Source organism: Panulirus ornatus, chromosome 66 (genome assembly GCF_036320965.1).
Source record: "Panulirus ornatus isolate Po-2019 chromosome 66, ASM3632096v1, whole genome shotgun sequence".
NCBI lineage: Eukaryota > Metazoa > Arthropoda > Malacostraca > Decapoda > Palinuridae > Panulirus > Panulirus ornatus.
Genome location: NC_092289.1, coordinates 18,955,901 through 18,981,800, shown reverse-complemented (window position 1 = coordinate 18,981,800; position 25,900 = coordinate 18,955,901). Strand labels below are relative to the sequence as shown.

The following is a 25,900-nucleotide window of genomic DNA, read 5'->3' as shown; positions in this document are numbered from 1 at the left end:
AATCCATATACTGCTTTTCTATAACACTATAGATAAATCGTCCCCTCGTCACCAACCTAATTCTGACTATTCTATTTCCTCACTGGAACCAGTGGGATGAGGGACCCGTCCCTTCTCGTCTTGGGTCACATATATACGTGTTTGTATGTATATGTGACTGTGTATTTCCCTTGTGTGTGTGTGTGTGTGTGTGTGTGTGTGTGTCTGTAGGTACGCTTGAGCTATTTGTATTTATATGTGTGCGTTTTGTTTACATCCATGAGGACGTGTGTGGCAGACTGATCGGCTGATCGTAAACTTGACGATCGTGTGTGCTGAGAGGCGCAGATTCTACCCAGTTGGTATGTCCCAGTGTCCTTAGCTCTGATGATCCAGATTACTGAAAATGAGGGTCGCACTCCGCTTTAGTTGGACGCCGCGAGCAAGGGGTTAAACCACAGGTTAGAAATCAAAGAGATGTCATCATCTATGGACGAATGGCATTACACTCTCATTGTGCAATAAAGGTATCCATCATTTCCTTGGTTTATCAGTGGAGTACAGTCCTGGAGCTGAATTCCATAAAAGGGAGTCACTTAAATAATGATAACAATAATAGTGATAATCTGTGTGTCGGCAACGTATAAATTCTTTTCACCAAAAGTCCATGTCCTCGCTCCATTGCATATGAAGTCGTGACAAGGATAAAAAAAAAAAGATAATATCCTAGAATAGATATTCTGGTACTCCGCTGGCGTTAGGCGTATATATATATATATAAAGCGAGAGATACTGAGTTTCACCTCACACTCACCCAAGTCTCCTGCCTGTCCATGTTCCAGTCACGACTTCAGGTAAGAACTCACACATCACTGACAACGAAGCCAGTCTGGTGCATGTGACTGTCGAGACAACATTGGGGTGGAAAATATCTATCATCAACTTCAAGTTCGATATCAACATTAAGATTAAAACATATCTTAATGAATTTCTTCCCTCCCCCCTCAAAAAAAAAAAACGATGAGATATATCAGGTTTAAAGTGTTGATAAATATTGAGAAAAGGAAATTCCTGATGATGGCTCGACCCTCTTGAATTTGAAAGGCTGCCAATATGCTATTTAGGTGATTCGTTCAGTTTAGAAGGTTGATCTTATCCTTTGAGACAATCAACTTCATATTTTGTCTTTAAAGTACCTAAAGGTTTGCTTCAGAAGACTTACACCTTGCTCATCAGGTCTATATCATCCAAGTTGTAACTAAAGACGAAACAAAATGTATTACTGTGATTATTTACGATGTCCTGAGAGTTCAACTTGGACTACAGGAGAAATGTCGAGTTTGGCTCCTTATGCACGGTTCACGTATTGTGAATATCCTTAGATACAGCATGTTGCCCTTACGTTATCTACTGACTGTATGATGTGTCTCTCTTCTCTCAACAGGTTTGAAAGATGATGAAGACCAAGACAATTGTGCTTCTGCTGGTGGTGGTTTTGGTGGCGGCCACCGTAGTGCAAGGTGAGTGACCTTAGTACATACGTGGTGACCTTAGTGCACGGTAAGTGACCTTAGCACATACATGGTGACCTTAGTGCACGGTAAGTGACCCTAGTACATACATGGTGACCTTAGTGCACGGTAAGTGACCTTAAGTACATACATGGTGACCTTAGTGCACGGTAAGTGACCTCAGTACATACATGGTGACCATAGAGCACGACATCAGTAAATATTGACCTTACGTATGTATATATGTTGCTAAATATGACTGCTGGTTGGTCAAGAAGCCTTCAAATCCCTTCACACAGACGCCAGACACACAAAAAAAACCGCCCTTTTTTCAAATGGTTAATTTTCTTTGGCAACGACTGAGACTGACGTACATAAAAGATTTCGAAACTCGAGGGTAGGGAAACAGATGATAGTATCTTTACCTTTAAAGCATCTGCCAATCACTTCTATCAACGGATTCAGGTCAAGACATTGCTCAAACCCATATGATTATCATCATTACTGCATTTCCGCGGCTTCCCGGTGATGAAAACCCTCCTCAGGATCTATAGAGGTGGATCCAAACTTTACCTCTTTTGGCTGTTCCGATCCCTTAAAAGAGGGCCGTTATTCACTTGGCTTATCTAACTGGAAAGTGACTGAGGGATCTCTCTACCCCTTCCTAGAGGTAGAAGATATTCAGCAATATACGATTCCTTTCTTAAAATGGTAAACAAAAGACCTATCGATATCTTCCATTGCTAAGGTTTACTGACATGGGAGAGCAGAAATCCCATTGTGAGGGAGATATAAGAGACAACGAACGATGGGGGAAGATATCTGCCAGCGAGAAAGAAAATTTTTCCGAAGAACTTTCTTTTATCACAGTCTTGTAGATAGGGTACGAGGAGGGAGAGAGAGAGAGAGAGAGAGAGAGAGAGAGAGAGAGAGAGAGAGAGAGAGAGAGAGAGAGAGAGAGAGAGAGAGAGAGAGAGAGAGAGAGAGAGAGAGAGAGAGAGAGAGAGAGAGAGAGAGACCCAGATGGGAAGGGAAGTACGAAGATGGTGGAGCGTTCCATTAAGAAAAGACAGATTAATGAAAGTTAAAGAAAAACACTATGTATTGTTCAATGTTCGCGTTCAGTCATCCGAGTTTTCAAACACACTTCTGTTCTCCTTTTGACGTCAGGTTGTAAAGACTTAAAAAAAGAAGAAGAAGAAGAAGAATGGGGAGATTGTTGTTTTCGTACATTCTACAATAAACATTAAACCCTGTTCGGTCCCAGACCCTCCTATATGTCCTTCGGTTTTGTGGGAGTCAAGCTGTTGCGTCGCAATACCCAAGGACAGACCATACCCTCACCTTCTCCCAAGATGCGGACGTAAAACAGGGAGTGAGATATTCGCTCGTATGTATATGCATCTAACAATGTCCCCTTTTCTCCCCTTTCTTACAACAGCTGGTGTTTACTGGGGTAGACGCCAGTTCTGCCAATACTACGGTGGCGTATGCAAGCCTTACATTTCCTGCCTTACACCAAGTTACCAGGCGTTCTGCCCTGCAAACACCATCTGCTGTATGTTTCATTAAGGCTTCGAATGATGGCTGAAAGAGCTGGTTCTGATGACTGTTGCTGTCTGAGTGACGGTCTGTCTTTCCACCGATCTCCCGGAGTTCCACTCAACGCTTGATCCTCTGCAAGACGACCTTTCGGGCTTCCTCCACTCTACCCGACTCCCAGATGACCAAGACCTCTGCTTTCTCCCTATCATTCCGAAGTGAAGTCGATGTCAAGCGAAGCCCATTGGAATCTACCTTCTCTCGAAAGTCTTGACTTCGCGTCATGTATATTTCTGTCTTTGATTTCAGAGGGAAATTATTTCTCCCCCCTTCCCTAAGTCCCACCCCTTGAGAAATTTTTATTTCTGCTCACAGTCTGCTTGACTAAACGGCGGTATTCACAAACGATATCTGATCTTCAGAGTTGTAATCAATAATACAATCTTTATTATTAAAGTCTGCTTCACACTGAGACATTTTTCACTCCTTACACGCGTCCTTCTGTTCAAGCCTCTTGTTGACAGCTACCCCATGGACAAGACTTGATATTTGTGTTTGTTTTCATATTTCTGTTTCCTTCTCGTCAGTAAACTTCACCCAGTAAGCATATCGCTTAACATATCAATCCAGGGACGTAATCCTCTTCAACTCAGAGACATTAAGAGGTTATTCTTCAATTGATAAATGTTTTTCTGTTGAATGCAGGACAGTAATTTTTTCCCCACCGCTCCCAGAACCTTCGCCCCCTTCCCCACTCAAATGACTCACCTCCGCTTCCATGGTTCCATTCGCTGCCATGTCCAGTCCCAGATACCCAAAAAAAAACGCTTCACTTCCTCCAATTTTTCTCCATCCAAACTCACACACTCCCAACAAACCTGCTAGACCGAATAATCTTGTTCTTATTCACCTTTTCTCTCTACATCCGTGAGAGATGATGGAGTGTTAGGTTGACCATGGACTGACTGCCCAAAAAAAAAAAGAAAATATCAGTATTCGAACCTATGCTTTGGACTCAGAAATATCACGGTCAGCAAATGATAGTGTTTAGTCGCCTGTATCTCGCTTGGACGTTGGGTCTCTGTTGTGTTCATCTATAACCCTGTTTCTAGTCTGTTGGTTGCTGAGGGCAAAGAATATATCATTGTTTGCATATCCGATAAGACAATCAAGAGTAGGAAACATATTTACAGAAGCCAGTGGTCAGAGCGGAAATTCCTACACTCAAGTGTAACGTTGTTCAAGGTAGCGTTCCCTGAACTGTGACCTTGACTATAACTATCTTTGTTCTTGTTACTTGTCTTTGTTCTTGTTACTTGTCTTTGTTCTTGTTACTTGTCTTTGTTCTTGTTCCGGTGTTCGGCTTCCCACCATGAGCGAGGCAGGGAGAGGCTGTAGCTCTCTTTTTTTTTCTTTCTTTTTTTTGATTTTCCAAAAGGGGAGCAGAGAAGGGGGCCAAGTGAGGATATTCCCTCAATGGCTCAGTCCTCTGTTCTCAGCGCTACCTCGCTAATGCGGGAAATGGCAAATAGTATGGAATCATAATAAGCACGTGACTTCCAAAATCCAGAAACACCAGTAGGAGAAGGACACACGAGGATTTTGAGATCTTTCGTGTATTACCCCATCTTCAGAGGATCGGTGACAGAGAGCAAAAATAGATACCGTAAGAGGTCTGTAACACATTGAACAGGAGGCAAAACATAGGATGGTGTGTAGTGACCTTGTCATTCCTAGACAACTTAAGCTATACAGGACCAATCCTCTACATCTTCATGACTTCACCTCACCACCACCTCCTCCTCCTCCTTGCTCCACCATGTCCTTCACCAAACAGGGGTGGTGACAACACACAGTCCTGTCAAACGCCTGTCGCAGGACACACCTTCACACACACACACACACACACACACACACACACACACACACACTATCCCTGACTCTCACACAAGCGGTTGCTTCCTCTAGAAGCTAATAAGGGCTTTCGGGTAGTCACTCACGCACGCTAATCACCGCTAAGGACCCAGCGGCATTTGGTATAAAGATAAGATGGCAGCATCAGGTAGGAGCATCTACATAGCCCATGGCAACAACACCTTCCAGCCAGAATGCAGAATGTGGCAGCTGCATTCAAGGAAAATACTGTGAGGCCCTTTAGTTGCGCATGTACGTACACACAAGGAAAAATATTACATTAAATAAAGAGAGATTTTATCAATATATATTGGTATAGATATACTCGTTTTCTGTTTATGACAGAATTTCGGGCCTTAAGCATCATTCTGGCTCTAGTCCTACTCTGCTTCACCTTTATTTCTCCCTGAGTAACTTTCTTGATGGAGTCAGACTGCCTTCCTCATTTCCGATCGTGGACGTGTCACTCAGCTTTGAAGATGTGAATATGTTAACGAATGGGGCTCGTCTTCATCTCATATTTTTGGGGGTTTTCACGGTGTACTTTAAATACCCTTCAGCAAACACCCTTAGATGTTTACGAGGCATCTATAAGGAGGATTACATCTCTTATACAAACAAAAGCGGGTCAAATCTTATCAAACAGACACCTTTGTAGGAATGACACTAGTTTTATAAATGAAACGAAGATATGCAAGTACAGAAACAATCAAATCGATTGTGATTTATTGATGAAATTTCAACAACATAATCCAAAGTGAATCGCTAAATGCACATAAAGCTTTAACATGAAAGAAAATGAATAAATCATCTAAGAAGCCGACTTTAAGGTAAGTAAGAGCACATACCGATGGATCTCTCAGTGTAACAGTAATGACACTCATTCTCACCAGGTGTATTAAAGACAGACACTACTTTATAAATTTCCTGTGCTGATCCTGCAGAGAATTTGAAGCTTCTGATAACAGAGGAGGGGGAGAATCTAAAGCCTTTAGAGTCGTGATTGGAGGCGTAGAAACGTCGTATGGGATCTCATGATGGTGCGCGCCCCAGTGACTGTCAACGGTGAACACCTCCGTGGGAACCGCTGGCAGAAGAAGGAGGTTTTCGTGCAGCAGGTCGTCTGGTGATAGCCGCAGACCCCCTTCATGGCCACAGGTCTTCTTCATCAATAGATGGCATTTTCATTGTCGCAACAGACCTGGGTATCAGGGCATATATAGGCTGTCTTTATCTCCAGGCAATCAGAGCTATACACGCATTTCATCTCAGGTCCGGTGCAACTATGAAATCCCGTTAAATTGCCATGGGGAACAGCTGCAAAGAAACGTGAAAGAATTAGGTTAGAAATATAAGACGGAGCCACCTGACAGTTGGATGATGAGAAGAAGAGAAAGCTAGTCCCAGGCGCTTTGTCACAAGCAACCCGCCACCTAACTTGTGGACAGAGAGGAGGACCAGAGAAGTTAGTGGCTGGACACTGCCTACTATGACACCAGCATCCTGCCACCTTACCTGTGGACAGAGAGGAGGACCAGAGAAGTTAGTGGCTGGACACTGCCTACTGTGACACCAGCATCCTGCCACCTAACTTGTGGACAGAGAGGAGGACCAGAGAAGTTAGTGGCTGGACACTGCCTACTGTGACACCAGCATCCTGCCACCTAACTTGTGGACAGAGAGGAGGACCAGAGAAGTTAGTGGCTAGACACTGCCTACTGTGACACCAGAATCCTGCCACCTTACCTGTGCACAGATACTTAAGCTGTATATGATCACCATATAGTAAGCTCCCTCACCAAGAATCATGATACACTATATAGGCCTTTTATTTCATGTAAAATTGGTAATCACCATTTAAAAGGTTTTACCATATACTAAGGTCACTCACCGTGCTCTAAGGTGACCATATATGTACTAAGGTCACTCACCGTGCACTAAGGTCACCACGTATGTACTAAGGTCACTCACCGTGCACTAAGGTCACCATGTATGTACTAAGCTCACTCACCGTGCACTAAGGTCATCATGTATGCACTGTGGCCACTCACCGTGCACTAAGGTCACCATGTATGTACTAAGGTCACTCACCGTGCACTAAGGTCACCACGTATGTACTAAGGTCACTCACCTTGCACTACGGTGGCCGCCACCAACACCACCAGCAGCAGAAGCACAATTGTCTTGGTCTTCATCATGTTTCAAACCTGTTGAGAGAAGAGAGACACATCATACAGTCAGTAGGTAACGTAAGGGCAAGATGCTGTATCTAAAGATATTCACATGAACTGTGAACAAGCAACCATCTTAAAGATAATAAGTTCTCGAACATCAGGAGGAACTTCAAAGCAAAATACGCAAGACAAGAAAAAAAGGGCTGGATAGAATAAGGAAACATCTCTTCCCCCTCAAGAGGAACATCGTAGACTGGGAATATGGGCTGAACGAGGATGAAGTAAGCACGCATGGAAATGATGGATTCAAAAGTATGCCTGATTCGTATGAGAAGGGGTTAAGAAAAGCATCTCATTATTATGAGGACGATGCTCACCCCACCTCCGTTTAACCATCACATACTACATGGAACATAGCCCTTTGTATGATCCTCCCTACAAAAATGAATTAGAAAAAAACCAGAGCTGTAAGACTCACGAAGATTCTGTAGGCTGTCTCTGGCAAGGTGGTCTGGGTGATATACCTGTGTCGTCTCAGGGCAGAAGACAGGGCGAGTGTGTAACGAAGCTCCTCCTTGCCCTGGTTTATATTGAGCGACTGCTGGTGAGAGGCAAAACTCGGGAAGACATGATAAAATCTTATCTTTTTGTTTCCTTACTCAGTGTCAAGACAATGTGTGTGTGTGTGTGTGTGTGTGTGTGTGTGTGTGTGTGTGTGTGTGTGTGTGTGTGTGTATATGTGCTTCTGAGTGGACGTTTGTGTATTTGAGCTTGTGTAAATTCTTGTTATACATGTACGTGCATATGTATACATGCATGTATGTATGTGTGTGTGTGTGTGTGTGTGTGTGTGTGTGTGTGTGTGTGAGTGTGTGTGTGTGTGTGCGTGTGCATTCTGACACCCCAACGCCACCACACCCATCACAAAAACTCAACACAAAAGGGAACAGGATTTGATGGATCAACACTCAGGGAAAACATTCCATGGAGCATGACACACACACACACACACAGACACACACACACGCACACACACACACACACACACACGTACATACATGCATGTATACATATGCACATACATATATAACAACACTTTACACAACCACAAATACACAAACATCTTCTCAAAAAAACGTATACACACACACAAAAAAAAAGAAGACATGGACATATGTGTTAATCATCGGTGCACCTGTGTACCTATTCATTTAGTTATCTGTCTATGTATTCATATGTGTGTGTGTGTGTATATGTGTGCGTGTGTGTGTGTGTGTGTGTGTGTGTGTGTGTGTGTAATTATACATATGCAGTTTCCTATTTGCACTGTACGGGAAAGGAGTATGACACTCGTCAGGCCCCATTTCCTTAACACTCTCTCGTGTCATTAAGTTTCTTATCATCTATATATGCTATCTGTACGAGCCGTGTTGTCAGTTATTTCATTCCTTTCATCCACTTCTCTTATAGCACAAGAGTATCTATTTACATCTCTCCTAACGAATTTCTAGATTAACGTCATGTTCTGCTCTGTGATTACCTCATCCTAACATCTCGAAGAGCTGTTCACTGTACAGGTTATTATCAATCTGTTTCAAAAGCCGAAGGGCTATGATCAGGTTACCCATCGCTCTTCTCTCTTCTAAGGTAGGGTAAGCCAAAACCTCTTGCCTCTCCAGACAAACTCAGTTCTTTAATTCTGCTGCCGGCTCGGAGGGGGGGACCTTTTTGTCAATTTTTATCTCCTTTTTTTTGTGTGTGTGTGTCAAAGAATCGTCAGAGTTTTAGCCAGGCAGAGACGCTTGGCCTTTTTTTTTTGTCTTCAGATGGCCTTTTACAGTTATCACCTAATGGCCATTGACCTCTTACCTGAGCTTTCAATCTTCCTTGCTTTTATCCGCCTTATGGAAGCACTAAGTCCCCCCACGACCCATATTTGTTGAATTACTTTCATTTCCTCCAGTAACAACTCTTCATTAACTCTCTGATTCCACCGTGAAAGCGGGTCTGCCTCAAGGGTGTGTGATGTCGCCATGGCTGTTTGATATGTTCATGGACGAGGTAATAAGGGTCCTGTGGGGGCAAGGGACCGGGTCTAATGTATGTTAGTGGTTGGGGGATGTGTGTTACAAGTCATTTGCTGTTAGCAGATGGGACGGTTCTGTTTGCTATACCCAAAAGAAGAAAATCCAGATATATGGCGTCAGATCCTATAAGAGAGCTTGAAACGAGTTACTTGAGATTTAAAGTGGACAAAAAATAAGGCAAGGGCATACAGTAGAGTCGGGAGAGGACCTGGATGAACTGAGACGTTTGATCTGTGTGAGTGGATGCGACAGAGGCTGGAACTTTGGGGGTTAAAGCTAATTATAGGGTCTGAAAGGGGTTGGCTTATGGTCCTAATCGCACTAAGGAGAGTGTGTGTTTATGTGGATGGCCAGGTTCGCCAGTATTTGTTAAGGCAGCGATGGATATGTTCGAGGGTGTGATCGTGTTGTATGGATGCGAATCTTGGGCTTTGAATGCGAAGGAAAGGGAGGTGGATGGACGCGCAGATGTGTTTGAGAGTCAATTGCTTGAGGATGACGTGTGCTGAGAGACAGACTGATTTTTTTAAAGAAATACTACTATCAGAGAAAATGGGACTAAAGCTAACAGGGAGGACTGGCTGGGGCATATGGAGAGGTTGAGTGATGAAAGACTGACCGAAAGGATGCATGTCAGAAGCGCAGAGAGAGAGAGAGAGAGAGAGAGAGAGAGAGAGAGAGAGAGAGAGAGAGAGAGAGAGAGAGAGAGAGAGAGAGAGAGAGAGAGAGAGAGATGAAGTGTAAACGGCTTTGGGATACCGGGGCTTGAAGATTAGCGGGACAAAAAGGAGTGCAATGGAGATAATGAACCGGATCCATATGTCTATGGTAGGAGAGGGGCAACGTGCTGTCATTGGGCTGAACCAAGCAAAAAAGGGGAAGTGGTGAAGATAAACCATAGAGAGGTCGTGTGGGCCTTAGCTGTAGATGATGAGATAAGATTTCGGCGCTGCATCAGTCATGACAACCATAGAATAGACGTGTGCAAGCGAGGCCATTATACATTGGTTCTTGACGCCACCTTACTAAAGCGGGAAAGTGCAGCGAAGTATTATGGTAAGATGTAAGCTCATATTTCCGTCATAGAAACATTCACTGAGAACTTGCATGTCCACCTTAAATATGGTTGTATATATATGTATACAATACATGATTTCAAGCAGTGAAAGACACGTGGAAGATGGATTTTTTCTTCCTTACTGTCCAATGCACTGTATTGTATGTATACGTCTATGAATTCACTGTCACTTGTTTAGGAATTTATTGACGCACACTGAACATAAACAGGCGATATGATCCAAACCTCTGAGGGGAAAAAAGGAATGGTCAACACACCTTAACTTGTAGGGAATAAGGAATGGTCAACACACCTTAACTTGTAGGGAATAAGGAATGGTCAACACACCTTAACTTGTAGGGAATAAAACCAACAAGACTAAACTCTTAGGATAAGAAGAAAAAACAAAGAATCATTTTCCTTCGTTCTTACTCGTAGCCATGAATGTGCCAAGTGCAGACAACAGCGTCTGTGAATCATGACACACGGATACATCTCATTGCCAAGGGTGACAATACCTACATCATTCAACAACATAAGGAGGAGGAGGAGGGAGGAAAAAGGGAAGACTTGAGTCTTCCCCGTCAGAAATGATGAAAGGGAGGTACAGTGACATCATTTCAGGACCATGGTCATCATCTGTAGCCATAAACTCGGAGGGAGAAAGCCGCTGGGGACGACACTAAAAGTCTTCATGCTGACAGGAGTTGATCTTCTCTTCAGTAACTTAACCCTTATTGGCTAGTATGTCTTGTGGAGGGCAACAGACATATCGCTCGGCATTCTGGCATGTCTGCCGCGGGACGACAGGTTTCGATACTGGCGCACGGCATCGGTAAGTCTCCACGCATCTCTCCTTCGGCTTACAGCTTCCTGCAGAAATGAGAAGGACATTACTCAAGTAAGGTCAGATCCCACTCTCCCTTCCCTCCAAAGTGTTAGAATTACCACGCTATGCAGAAGATACCAACCACCTACCTATCAAATCACTCACCAAAACTACCATTATACTCAGTTCACTCTCTCTCCACTCACCAAAACTACCATTATACTCAGTTCACTCTCTCTCTCCACTCACCAAAACTACCATTATACTCAGTTCACTCTCTCTCCACTCACCAAAACTACCATTATACTCAGTTCACTCTCTCTCTCCACTCACCAAAACTACCATTATACTCAGTTCACTCTCTCTCCACTCACCAAAACTACCATTATACTAAGTTCACTCTCTCTCCACTCACCAAAACTACCATTATACTCAGTTCACTCTCTCTCCACTCACCAGAGTATCTTGTCTTACTCCTCCTCTTACACTCAGAGGGTGAGATCCTCCTCGTACATGCTCCTGGATCGCTTATCGTAGACACAGAGGATCACTTACCATGTACTGTAGTGGTCGCCGACGCCAGCACCAGCAACAGCAGAACCACACTGGCCTTGGTGTTCATCGCGGCTCACCCTGTGGAAAAGAAAACGTAATGTATCCAATGACCGAGGATACACACCCACACACACACACACACACACATATATATATATATATATATATATATATATATATATATATATATATATATATATATATATATATATATATATATACATAGATAGATAGATAGATTTTTCTTTCTTTTTCATACTATTCGCCATTTCCCGCGTTAGCGAGGTAGCGTTAAGTACAGAAGACTGAGCCTTTGAGGAAAATCCTCATTTGGCCTCCTTCTCTGTTCCTTATTTTGGGAAAATCAAAAACGCTTCACAGGATTCTCGTGCCTCCTGTTCTTAGTAGTGTTCCAGCACTATACATATACGTCCATATATATATATATGACCTTGACTGTTTGCGACCCTTACCTCAAGATGTGTTGATGCACCAACGTCTGGGGCAAGACTATATGGAGCCGGGCTCCTCTTCCGGCTTTTATACCATTCGAGGATCTTGGGTGTGATGTCATGTGGCTATTTTTGCTTCTTTTTTTTTTTTTCCATCGCCAATTTCTCGGGATTACGTTGTGAGAATTGTGATGGCTAGGTTGGTTTGCTGGGTGTTTAGCACCACCAAGCAGTGCCACCTTGACGTGGTGGAAAATGACGAATTATAATGGTTATAATGCATTTCTCATCATATATATATATATATATATATATATATATATATATATATATATATATATATATATATATATATATATATATTTATATATATATATATATATATATATATATATTAATTTTCCAAAAGAAGGAACAGAGAAGGGAGCCAGGTGAGGGTATTCCCTCAAAGGCCCAGTCCTCTGTTCTTAACGCTACCTCGCTATCGCGGGAAATGGCGAATAGTATGAAAAAAAAAAAAAAAAAATATATATATATATATATATATATATATATATACGTAAAGCAAAGCAAGAAAAATGATATAAAAGGTAAAGGAAAATGAAGGTTTCTGGCTGTAGGAGATGTTGCAGACCTTACCAGCAGAAGGTATGACCATGTACGTAGGAGTATACGAGCTTTGCACACTGCGACGAGAAAACGAACTGACTGTTAAACCTCCGCCAACTATTTATAGAAAACGGATGGCGGACTCGGATGTCAGGTAGGAACATTAAGAGTTAAGATGTCATTGTTGGAATAATGAATACTCACCCCTTTGTGAAGAGGGTGGTGCACCCCCCCACCCCCCCATGGTATGATTGTGAGTGTTACCGTGTGACGCCTGACGATAACCCTGGGGTCAAGTGGGGTCATGACCTCTGATATGGGAAGACCTGTGGTCAACTCACCACACCTAAAATGCCCATAGGTACACGATAATGGAACCAGTGGTGTGTGTGTGTGTGTGTGTGTGTGTGTGTGTGTGTGTGTGTGTGTGTTGTGTGTGTGTGTGTGTGTGTGTGTGTGTGTGTGTGTGTGTGTGTGTGTGTGTGTGTGTGTGTGTGTGTGAATTGAGCGTCGCAAGAACAGAGAAGCAAGCAGACATTGGTGTACTTACTGTGTAACTAAAGAGGCGCAAGTAATGCCATCTCTACACCAACTCAACACTATGCCTTCACACCGACCCAGGAACCTTGTAAACAAACATTAAAATACTTACTGTGTAGCTAGAGAGGCTCAAGTAATGCCATCTCTACACCAACTCAACACTATGCCTTCACACCGACCCAAGAACTTTGTAAACAAACCCGTTCTTCCACTCACACACACACAGCACAAAGATCAGCTTCCCATTTTCTAAAATACTTATTATTTTTTTTCCTTCTCGTTCTTGCCTGAGGAGACTGCGTTACAGGTGACATTCGCTCAGCGCCCATGTCGTAATTGCCTCGGTTTCGAAAGACTGGGGTGGTGTTAGCCTTAAGCTGCGTCTCGTTTGTTGTGGTTGGAGAAGAAGAAGAAGAAGAAGAAGAAGAAGAAGAAAAACAAAAAAGAAAGAAAAAAGAAAACTCGTCCCGTACTCGTGACCCACTCTGATCATCTTGTGTTTCTTCTTCGTCCTATTTATTTCACTTTATATAACTCACATCTCTTTGGCAACCAACGGGGTTGAGTAATGTTATGCGACCCTGAAAGAGCGAGTGGCGTCAAAACATTGCAGAACCCTGACGAATTGGTGTGTGGTTGTTGTGCAACACACACACACACACACACACACACACTTGAGAATATGTGTGTTGTGCACGCATGCGTCGGAATAATGTATGTAAATGAGAAGGTAAGAGGCGGGGCAACGCGAGTGGAAAAAAACTCTCTCTCTCTCTCTCTCTCTCTCTCTCTCTCTCTCTCTCTCTCTCTCTCTCTCTCTGCACACACACACACACACACACACACACACACACACGCTCGCGCGCGTGAGCCACCCATAACCCACACACCAGTACTGTTTTTCAACGGAGACAGAGAGAGAGAGAGAGAGAGAGAGAGAGAGAGAGAGAGAGAGAGAGAGAGAGAGAGAGAGAGAGAGAGAGCAAAACGTCTCATCCCTACTGGCATATGTCACTTGGACGACACAGTGGGGGGGGGGGGGGGGGCCCTCTCACACCGACAGTAGAATACCCCCCCAGTAGAACGAGATAATCAGGCATTTATTGTGTTGCGCACCGGCTCGTGAAGGGCTTCCGTTTTTCGGCCCTGGTTCTTACGACAGCCACACTCTAGGAAAGAATGTATCCCTCGAAGGTCGAGAAGGAGGGTGGAGGTATCAGAGGTTCCCTTTACGTTACTCTATCTCTTTATACACAAGTGTCGTTCATGCCTTTGCATTTGGCGCTCCTCTTTAACTCCTTCTCCTTCCCTCAACTCTTGTCTTGTCTTGTCTTGTCGTCCCTTGGTCAATGCACCTGTGTGCGTCTTTCGTCCCTTGATCAATGTACCGCGTGCGTCTGTCGTCCCTTGATCAATGTACCGTGTGCGTCTGTCGTCCCTTGATCAATGTACCGTGTGCGTCTGTCGTCCCTTGATCAATGTACTGTGTGCGTCTGTCGTCCCTTGATCATTGGACCGTGTGCGTCTGTCGTCCCTTGATCATTGGACCGTGTGCGTCTGTCGTCCCTTGATCAATGTACCGTGTGCGTCTGTCGTCCCTTGATCAATGTACCGTGTGCGTCTGTCGTCCCTTGATCAATGTACCGTGTGCGTCTGTCGTCCCTTGATCAATGTACCGTGTGCGTCTGTCGTCCCTTGATCAATGTACCGTTTGCGTCCTCATTTTGAACAATCACTTTCTATGGTGGACACTTAAATACAAAGTTTGGTAGAACAGTTTCAAAAGTGAACGATCACCAGGCAAGGGAATGATCAGAGATAAAAAGTCTGATGTGATGACAAGAGTGATGTGAGGTTGTGATGTGATGATGTGATGAAGATAGTGATGTCAGGTTGTGATGATGAAAGTGATGTAATGATGTGATGATGATAGTGATGTCAGGTTGTGATGATGAAAGTGATGTAATGATGTGATGATGATAGTGATGTCAGGTTGTGATGATGAAAGTGATGTGATGATGTGATGAAGATAGTGATGTGATGATGAGAGTGATGTAATGATGTGATGATGATAGTGATGCGATGATGGGATGACGAGAGTGATGTGATGAAGATAGTGATGTGATGATGAGAGTGATGTAATGATGTGATGATGATAGTGATGCGATGATGGGATGACGAGAGTGATGTGATGATGAGGACGAAAGTGATATGATGATGTGAAGATGAGAGTGATGTGATGATGAGTCATGTGATGATGTGATGACAGTAACAATAATAATGATATCAATCTTTATCATTTCCTAATGTATCGTTCGATCTCTATCTTTTTTTCATCACTACAACCATTTCTATCACTATTTCTATTACTTATTTTTTTGGGTATCACTAAAAAGATTTTTCGTCTAAGATTTATTGATATCGATCATAACATTCACTAAACACACTTTTATTGAGAAGTATTGGAGAATGGAAGTACAACTAGTTCACATATCTTAATAAAGTCATCCATAAACACGCTGTAAGAACTATAAGTACATAGTAGAGAGCGAGAGAGAGAGAAAAAAAAAAGGTTTCGGGGTGTTTAGGAGATTTGAATACTGAATACTATCTTTTTACTGGAACTGCAAAACGGATCAGACTCCATGATCATCAAGTTGTCCATGTTGGGTCATCAGAGGAAGTTACCAGTACCGAGTGAAAGAGCCAAGAAGACTGTTGAGGGTTCAGAACATTCGTGGTGAACCATCTCCATGAAGAATGGCAATAATGGAACCTCACGATACAGCTGATCTGAAGCGTGTCTTCCATGACTTCAGACTTCATGAAGGATCACGAGATGTCATGATGTAACAGTAACGAGCGAAAGAGCCAAGAAGACTATTGAGGGTTCAGAACATTCGTGGTGAACCATCTCCATGAAGAATGGCAATAATGGAACCTCACGATACAGCTGATCTGAAGCGTGTCTTCCATGAACCTCATAAAGGATCAATGATAAGAGTAATCGTCATTTCCGACCACAGGGACGTGCCTAGTATTATGGACAGTTCTCATGCATCTCTCATGAGGTATACAGTAGAGACAGAGTGTGTGTGTGTGTGTGTGTGTGTGTGTGTGTGTGTGTGGGGAAATCGCAATGGCATAAAGTTTCGGATAACTCATTTGTGTTCAGTATCGCTTCCTTATCATTACGTGCACCATCCTTATCATCACGGTGTCCTCTGTCTCTCTATCAATACAGTTGTCTCTTGTTGGTCTCCCCCTGCCTGTTGTTAGCCTCAGAGAGAAAACCTTGGGTAGGAGCGTATGTCACTATCTATCAAGAGGCTAATTTGCACCCTCCTCAGAACTACCACTTAGGAAATTGTTATACCTACCTAAATAAGCAATTCAAGTTGACCTCCATATTCCAAAGACATACATCAAAGCAACACTAACGTCAACAGATGGACGTGAAGAAAATTGACATCCTGTGCCAAAGGAACTCCACCTCATTACCTCCACTTGTCACCTTGACAAAGGTGGGGAAATACGTTAAGTAAAGTCTCTCATGCCTAAGCCAACTCGGTAATGGAGGAGACTACCATCGCTTCCTTATCACTGGCAATAAGATAATGAAAATCATAATGATAATGATGGTTATTATAACCACAGAGATGATTACAAATCCTGCCAGTTTTGCTGTACAGAATTCTGAACCAAACGTTTCACTGCTAATGGTAGTTGACCAAGAGATTATAAAGACACCTGGTGCGATTTGATATCTCGTAAGAGTTTTTTTTACCCGACAGTAGGTGGAATGGCGGGTATATATATAAACCGGACCGACAGCACATCATGTGTGTTCTGTTCTGCTGTTCAAATCGGTTATCCCTGAGGTGAGAGTTTGACGACGACTGAACACTTAGCTGCCTGGGTTTACGTTTGGAAGACGATAGATCATTATCTTATTCCTGTTAGCAATTTGGATGTATCGTTTCAGATATATGAAAATGATTTGACTGAGCTTAGGTTATGCATGGAATAGATTCATTAGAAAATAATATTATATTGATACTTCACTGAAGTAGAAAACAATAACACAGTGTTGGGATGAGTTAGAAGTGTATATGTTTGATGTCGTTTTACCATTTCGTTATCAGATATTGTGATTAATTATCTTTACGATAATCATCCTACCTTTATTCTTGATTGTTAGATAAGTTTTTATTCTCGACAGGTTGAGGAACGATGACGACCAAGGTCACTCTATTGTTGTTGGTAGTGCTGGTGGTGCTGGTAGGAGAGACCTTAGTCCAAGGTGAGTGACCTTAAGTGCATAGCGAGTTACGTTAGTGCATGGTGATTCACCTTAATACATGGTAAGTGAACATTATGCAAGGTGAGTTACGTTCAAGCATGGGGAGTGACTTTCATCCATGGTGAATGACCTTGCCGAATGACCTTGCCGGATGATAAGACTACTGTTCATGCTGGATGCAATTAGTGGATGTTCAGTGATATTAGTGGAAAGTAAATAAACCTTTCTCCATGGTAAGATAAGTACACATTAACCCTTGAACGTCGTGAGTGAGATAAATGCCAGAGTAAATAACTTATGCAGTGCTGTAATGAAAAAATTGTTAAATCTATATATGTATATCTTACGCTGATAGAATCAGTTTGGAATTTACTGTCAGTGATCCAAAATAGAATTGTGTGGTTCGAGAGAAGACAACGAGAATAGAGAAGAGAAGTGCGATCACTTTTAGAGAAAGAGCTGGCACAGAACTTGAGAGAGAGAGAGAGAGAGAGAGAGAGAGAGAGAGAGAGAGAGAGAGAGAGAGAGAGAGAGAGAGAGAGAGAGAGAGAGAGAGAGAGAGAGAGAGAGAGAGAGAGAGAGAGAGAGAGAGAGAGAGAGCCCATCAATGATGAATATGGAAATCTATTAGTAAAAAAACAAGCCATCGCATCTAAGCTTAGGATCCTTCACTTCCACCCGTTCTGTCACTCCGGGTCATGTAGACAAATAGAGTGACTCATTCGATTAGCTAACATTGGTTGAATCCAGTCACTCTTGTTACTTCCTGGCTTGACCCTCCTCTGTCCATAGGTAAGGTGGCAGGATGCTGGTGTCACAGTAGCCAGTGTCCAGCCACTAACTTCCCTGGTCCTCCTCTCTGTCCACAGGTAAGGTGGCAGGATGCTGGTGTCACAGTAGGCAGTGTCCAGCCACTAACTTCCCTGGTCCTCCTCTCTGTCCACAGGTAAGGTGGCAGGATGCTGGTGTCACAGTAGCCAGTGTCCAGCCACTAACGTCCCTGGTCCTCCTCTCTGTCCACAGGTAAGGTAAAGCCACAGTAGTCAAGGGACCGACTCTTCCATGGAGTTTAAATCGTGATCCTTCCTGTTCTATCTTTTGCCTTTATGGATGCCAGGGATTAGAAATGACTGATATTCGTACACCCGGTTAACCACAAACGTTTCTCCACCTCATACAGGTAATCCTCTGACAAGCCACGGAAGACTGTGCGAAACGTTTGGAGCCGTGTGCGTGAGTATTGAGCGCTGTACTGGTCACATTCTTATTCACATCTGCACGCATGGTTATGTCTGCTGCATTCTAATTCATGGATAGGAATGAGAAGTCAAGTAAAATCGTGTGGAACAACGAACCAAGATCTGTTACATCATGACATCTCGTGATCCTTCATGAAGTCTGAAGTCATGGAAGACACGCTTCAGATCAGCTGTATCGTGAGGTTCCATTATTGCCATTCTTCATGGAGATGGTTCACCACGAATGTTCTGAACCCTCAACAGTCTTCTTGGCTCTTTCGCTCGGTACTGGTAACTTCCTCTGATGACCCAACATGGACAACTTTATGATCATGGAGTCTGATCTGTTTTCCATAGTTCCATTTACTCCTTCAAATCTGCTTAATGCCAATACTTCTTGTCTCTTTGTTATAGATGCAACTTCTGTGATGTGTTGTTCATCGTTTCATTACGATAATGTGATGGCCAGTTTGTTTTTCTGTCCAGTAGGTCTTCAGGATGTTTTCCTTGACGTACGTTATCATAGTGATTAATAATGTTTCCTGTACGAGTTGTATTCATAAACCGTGTTAGTCTCCTAACGACTTTCGTATCGTACCTCAACTATCTCATTTTAGTAAAAAAAAAAAAAAGAATATGATGATAAGCATAATAATGATGATGGTGATGATAATTAATAAACGTAAGGGACAAAATTATGATTATCTTATAATTTCCTTTTCACTCTTATCATTACTATTATTGTCTTATATCCCTGGGGATAATGGAGACAGAACACTGCCTATGTATTCACTGCACGTCGTAGAATTGGACTTAATGGGGTGGGCACGAGGTGCCGGGAATCCTCCCCTCCAGTTTTGTTTTTCCAAAGGAAGGAAGAGAGAAGTGGGCCAAGTGAGGAATTATCACTTATATATATATATATATATATATATATATATATATATATATATATATATATATATATATATATATATATATATATATATATATATATATATATATATATATGAATATATATATATATATATATATATATATATATATATATATATATATATATATATATATATATATATATATATATATATATATATATATATATACATATATACATATACATATTCCTATGAGTCCACGGGGAAAATGAAACACGATAAGTTCCCAAGTGCACTTTCGTGTAATGATCACATCATCAGGGGAGACACAAGAGAGAAGTATAAGTCAGTTGATATACATCGAAGAGACGAAGCTAGGACGCCATTTGGTAAACATGTGATTGTCTAAGACAGACAACGAGCGTATCATAAACTATTATGTGGACAAGAAGGTAAATTGTTTGCAAATTTTATCAACAATAAAGTTACCCAATTTATACAGACCATCACTAATATTAAGATTATGATTCTTTATGTATTTAATAACAGAAGATTCAATCATATTTCTCATGGTACTGAAGTTAGAGTTAATAGCTGATGTCCCAGTACTCCAGTCAATACAATGATCATAGTTTTTAACGTGATTAAACAAGGCATTTGATTCTTGTCCCGTTCTTATACTATATTCAAGTTGCTCAAGTCTAACAGAAATATCCTTACTAGTCTGCCCAACATATATATATATCTATATATATGTATACACACACACACACACACACACACACATGTTTATATTCAGAGAGAGTTAGCTAAGCTTTCCATGCATTTCAGCTCTAAGCATCATCAACACATACAAGTGAACTGACTAGGCAATAAGACCATTGTGCCTACCCGTCATACAGTCCATCATGGAACACTGAATGTTCCTGAAGTCTCAACGTTATTCACCCTGATTCCCTCCAACAATTATATGTTTATTCCTTTTCTTTCGTTTGTTTGTGTTCATGATGCACAGCTGCAGACCTGACCAGATGTGTAGCTGTAGGATTCCTCTGGCCTCTTACGAAGGTTGTGGCACAAACTCCACGTATGATGCCGGAAGATGTTGCACTCCTCTCTGTATGATGCCACGAGATGTGCCACACACTCCCTATGGTGTGCCAGCTCATGATCGCAGCTATATGTGCTACTGGAGCCACGGCTCCTCGCTGCTGAGGAAGAGGAACAAACCTAATGATTGTAATGATATTGATAATAGTATGATAATAGTAATAGTAATGATAGTGATAATAATGATAATGATGATAATAATTAAGATGATGATAATGATAAAGATAATAATGATGATAATAATGATAATGATAATAATAATAATAAAGATAATAATAATGATAATAATAATAATAATGACAATAATAACAATAATAATAATAATAATGATAATAATAATAATAATAATAATAATAATAATAATAATAATAAAATAATGATAATAACAATAATAACAATGATAATAATAATGATGATAATAACAATAATTATACAACATATGATAATAATAATGATAACAATGATGATTATAAAAGCCACAGAGCTAATAAAAAAAAAAGATTTCTGTACGTTCATTTATCATTATCATTATCATGACTAATCTTCATTTTGACTCACACAAGATTGTTGAGGTATGATATGAAAGTCTTGGGGAGACTAACACGGTTTATGAAGACATCTCGTACAGGAAACATTATTAATCACTATGATAACATACGTCAAGGAAAACATCCTGAAGACCTACTGGACAGAAAAACAAACTGGCCATCACATTATCGTAATGAAACGATGAACAACACATCACAGAAGTTGCATCTATAACAAAGAGACAAGAAGTATTGGCATTAAGCAGATTTGAAGGAGTAAATGGAACTATGCAAAACAGATCAGACTCCATGATCATCAAGTTGTCCATGTTGGGTCATCAGAGGAAGTTACCAGTAACGAGCGAAAGAGCCAAGAAGACTGTTGAGGGTTCAGAACATTCGTGGTGAACCATCTCCATGAAGATGGCAATAATGGAACCTCACGATACAGCTGATCTGTACAACAGGTAACATACCTCTTGGCAACTGGGTTAAGAGGTTAGGTTACACTTCGTGAAGACTTTTACTCGTTGTATCTTCACACTAGGAAAGAATACATTTTCCTAAAGGCCAGGCGGTACCTGACGTCATTCTTCTCTCTCTCTCTCTCTCTCTCTCTCTCTCTCTCTCTCTCTCTCTCTCTCTCTCTCTCTCTCTCTCTCTCTCTCTCTCTCTCTCTCTCTCTCTCTCTCTCTCTCTCTCTCTCTCTCTCTCTCTTCGGGATAAATCATTTGTGTTGCGCGTCAATTCCTCATCATCACAATCGCCATCTTCATCATCTCCGTCTTTATTTCCTTACTGTTGTGTCTTGTTGGTATACCCCCCCCCCCGCCTGTTATCAGTCTCAGAGAGAAATACGTAAGAAGAATCTCTTATGCCTGAGTCAACTTTGCAATGGAGGAGAATACCAGCGCTTCCTTATCAACGGCAATAAAAGTAATGCAAATCAAAATGATAATGGTGGTTGTTATAATCACAGAGATGATTACAAATCCTACCAGTTTTGTAGTGAGGAATTCTAAACCAAACATTTCACTGCTAATCGTTGTTTGGCAACAGATTATAAAAACACACCTTGTGTAATCTGACATTTGGTAAATTTCTCCAATTGAGATTTCTCTCTCTCTCCAACGTCAGGATGGGTATATAAACCGGACCCACAGCGAATCAAGTCATATATACTCTCCTGTTCTCCTGCTGGTCAAGTCCTTTGTACCTGAGGTAAGAACTTGTCCTCATATCTTGAGGAGTAACATAACGAGTCATGTTCCAAGGAAGCTAATAAAAGAGTTTTACGAAGACTGAACACTTAAGAGAAGTAGTATTGATACTTCACTGAAGTAGAAGACAATAACACAGTGTTGGGATGAGTTAGAAGTGTATATGTTTGATGTCGTTTTACCATTTCGTTATCAGATATTGTGATTAGTTATCTTTACGATAATCATCCTACCTTTATTCTTGATTGTTAGATAAGTTTATATTCTCGACAGGTTGAGGAACGATGACGACCAAGGTCACTCTATTGTTGTTGGTAGTGCTGGTGGTGCTGGTAGGAGAGACCTTAGCCCAAGGTGAGTGACCTTAAGTGCATAGCGAGTTACGTTAGCGTATGGTGAGTTACCGTGATACGTGGTAAATGAACAGTATGCAAGATGAGTTTCGTTCATGCATGGTGAGTGACTTTCGTCCATGGTGAGTGACCTTGCTGGATGATAAGAGACTGCTGTTCATGCTGGATGACATTAGTGGATGTTCAATGACCTCAGGGGAAAGTTAGTATCACCATCTCCATGGTAAGCTAAGTACACATTGACCCTTGAACGTCATGAGTGAGATAAATGCCTAATTAAACTACTTATGCAGTGATGTAAAAAAAGGTAATACGTCTATGGGTATGTATATCTTACACTATTAGATTCAATAATGTACTTACTGTTGTGTGGTCAATGATCCAGATCCGAATTGTGTGAAGACACAGAGAGAGAGAGAGAGAGAGAGAGAGAGAGAGAGAGAGAGAGAGAGAGAGAGAGAGAGAGAGAGAGAGAGAGAGAGAGAGAGAGAGAGAGAGAGAGAGAGAGAGAGAGAGAGAGAGAGAGAGAGACCATTTGTGATGAATACAGGAATCTGTTAGCATAAACATATCATCCCATTTAAGCCTATTATGCTTCACTTCCATCCGCTCTCTCAATCTGGGTCATGTATACAGTAGAGTGACTCATTCACTTAAATAAAAATAGTTAACATCCAGTAAATAATGTTACTTCCTGGCTTGACTCTCCTCTCTGTCCATAGGTAAGGTGGCAGGATGCTGGTGTCACAGTAGCCAGTGTCCAGCCACTAACTTCCCTGACCCTCCTTTTCTGATCTTCATTTCTCTCTACAATCTCTAACCCCCCTCACCCCTCCCCCCCTTCCCCCCTTCCCCCCTCACCCCCTCCCACGCCCTTCCCCGCACCTCCTTCGATCTGGAAGCACTAAAAGAAAAATATTATGCGTATCATTTTTACTTCTGCTGAGTACATAATGCCTTCATCCCTTCCAGGATACGCACTTTGCGAAGAAAACGGAGCCAACTGTGTGCCAAAAGGTGAATGTCAACAGAGTCTTGAAAGGCATTTTACCTGTCCAAGAGGTCAAGAATGCTGCCGTTTTTATGTTATATTTGACTAGACCCCATAAATGAAAGGCGTCGAACAACGAACCAAGATCTGTTACATCATAACATCTCGTTGCCTGTAATCCTTCATGAGGTCTGAAGTCATGGAAGACACGCTTCAGATCAGCTGTATCGTGAGGTTCCATTATTGCCATTCTTCATGGAGATGGTTCACCATGAATGTTCTGAACCCTCAACAGTCTTCTTGGCTCTTTCGCTCGGTACTGGTAACTTCCTCTGATGACCCAACATGGACAACTTTATGATCATGGAGTCTGATCTGTTTTGCATAGTTCCATTTACTCCTTCAAATCTGCTTAATGCCAATACTTCTTGTCTCTTTGTTATAGATGCAACTTCTGTGATGTGTTGTTCATCGTTTCATTACGATAATGTGATGGCCAGTTTGTTTTTCTGTCCAGTAGGTCTTCAGGATGTTTTCCTTGACGTATGTTATCATAGTGATTAATAATGTTTCCTGTACGAGTTGTCTTCATAAACCGTGTTAGTCTCCCAACGACTTTCGTATCATACCTCAACTATCTCATTTTAGTAAAAAAAAAAAAAAAAGAATATGATGATAAGCATAATAATGATGATGGTGATGATAATGAATAAACGTAAGGGACAAAATTATGATTATCTTATAATTTCCTTTTCACTCTTATCATTACTATTATTGTCTTATATCCCTGGGGATAATGGAGACAGAACACTGCCCATGTATTCAATGCACGTCGTAGAATTGGACTAAATGGGGTGGGCACGAGGTGCCGGGAATCCTCCCCTCCAGTTTTGTTTTTCCAAAGGAAGGAAGAGAGAAGTGGGCCAAGTGAGGAATTATCACTTATATATATATATATATATATATATATATATATATATATATATATATATATATATATATATATATATATATATATATATATATATATATATATATATGAATATATATATATATATATACATATACATATTCCCATGAGTCCACGGGGAAAATGAAACACGATAAGTTCCCAAGTGCACTTTCGTGTAATGATCACATCATCAGGGGAGACACAAGAGAGAAGTATAAGTCAGTTGATATACATCGAAGAGACGAAGCTAGGACGGCATTTGGTAAACATGTGATTGTCTAAGACAGACAACGAGCGTATCAAAAACTATTATGTGGACAAGAAGGTAAATTGTTTGCAAATTTTATCAACAATAAAGTTACCCAATTTATACAGACCATCACTAATATTAAGATTATGATTCTTTATGTATTTAATAACAGAAGATTCAATCATGTTTCTCATGGTACTGAAGTTAGAGTTAATAGCTGATGTCCCAGTACTCCAGTCAATACAATGATCATAGTTTTTAACGTGATTAAACAAGGCATTTGATTCTTGTCCCGTTCTTATACTATATTTAAGTTGCTCAAGTCTAACAGAAATATCCTTACTAGTCTGCCCAACATATATATATATCTATATATATGTATACACACACACACACACATGTTTATATTCAGAGAGAGTTAGCTAAGCTTTCCATGCATTTCAGCTCTAAGCATCATCAACACATACAAGTGAACTTACTAGGCAATAAGACCATTGTGCCTACCCGTCATACAGTCCATCATGGAACACTGAATGTTCCTGAAGTCTCAACGTTATTCACCCTGATTCCCTCCAACAATTATATGTTTATTCCCTTTCTTTCGTTTGTTTGTGTTCATGATACACAGCTGCAGACCTGACCAGATGTGTAGCTGTAGGATTCCTCTGGCCTCTTACGAAGGTTGTGGCACAAACTCCACGTATGATGCCGGAAGATGTTGCACTCCTCTCTGTATGATGCCACGAGATGTGGCACACACTCCCTATGGTGTGCCAGCTCATGATCGCAGCTATATGTGCTACTGGAGCCACGGCTCCTCGCTGCTGAG

The 25,900-nt window shown here is 41.5% G+C and overlaps 4 long non-coding RNA genes across 4 annotated transcripts; 2 read left to right on the top strand and 2 right to left on the bottom strand.

Annotated features, from left to right (window-relative positions):
• The first annotated feature begins 782 nt into the window (after positions 1 to 782).
• Positions 783 to 3,498, top strand: LOC139746785 (uncharacterized). The gene is made up of 3 exons (XR_011712227.1): positions 783 to 833; positions 1,424 to 1,499; positions 2,932 to 3,498. It is a non-coding gene; the product is annotated as an uncharacterized lncRNA (long non-coding RNA).
• Positions 3,499 to 5,638: 2,140 nt separating this feature from the next.
• Positions 5,639 to 7,716, bottom strand: LOC139746719 (uncharacterized). The gene is made up of 3 exons (XR_011712205.1): positions 7,599 to 7,716; positions 7,078 to 7,153; positions 5,639 to 6,263 (listed from the first exon to the last, which is right to left on the bottom strand). It is a non-coding gene; the product is annotated as an uncharacterized lncRNA (long non-coding RNA).
• A 2,960-nt stretch (positions 7,717 to 10,676) lies between these two features.
• On the bottom strand, positions 10,677 to 12,196 carry LOC139746880 (uncharacterized). The gene is made up of 3 exons (XR_011712249.1): positions 12,122 to 12,196; positions 11,649 to 11,726; positions 10,677 to 11,137 (listed from the first exon to the last, which is right to left on the bottom strand). It is a non-coding gene; the product is annotated as an uncharacterized lncRNA (long non-coding RNA).
• A 4,880-nt stretch (positions 12,197 to 17,076) lies between these two features.
• Positions 17,077 to 24,481, top strand: LOC139746722 (uncharacterized). Its single transcript, XR_011712206.1, has 6 exons — positions 17,077 to 17,130; positions 17,472 to 17,552; positions 18,733 to 18,785; positions 22,443 to 22,526; positions 22,799 to 22,879; positions 23,851 to 24,481. It is a non-coding gene; the product is annotated as an uncharacterized lncRNA (long non-coding RNA).
• Positions 24,482 to 25,900: the final 1,419 nt, after the last annotated feature.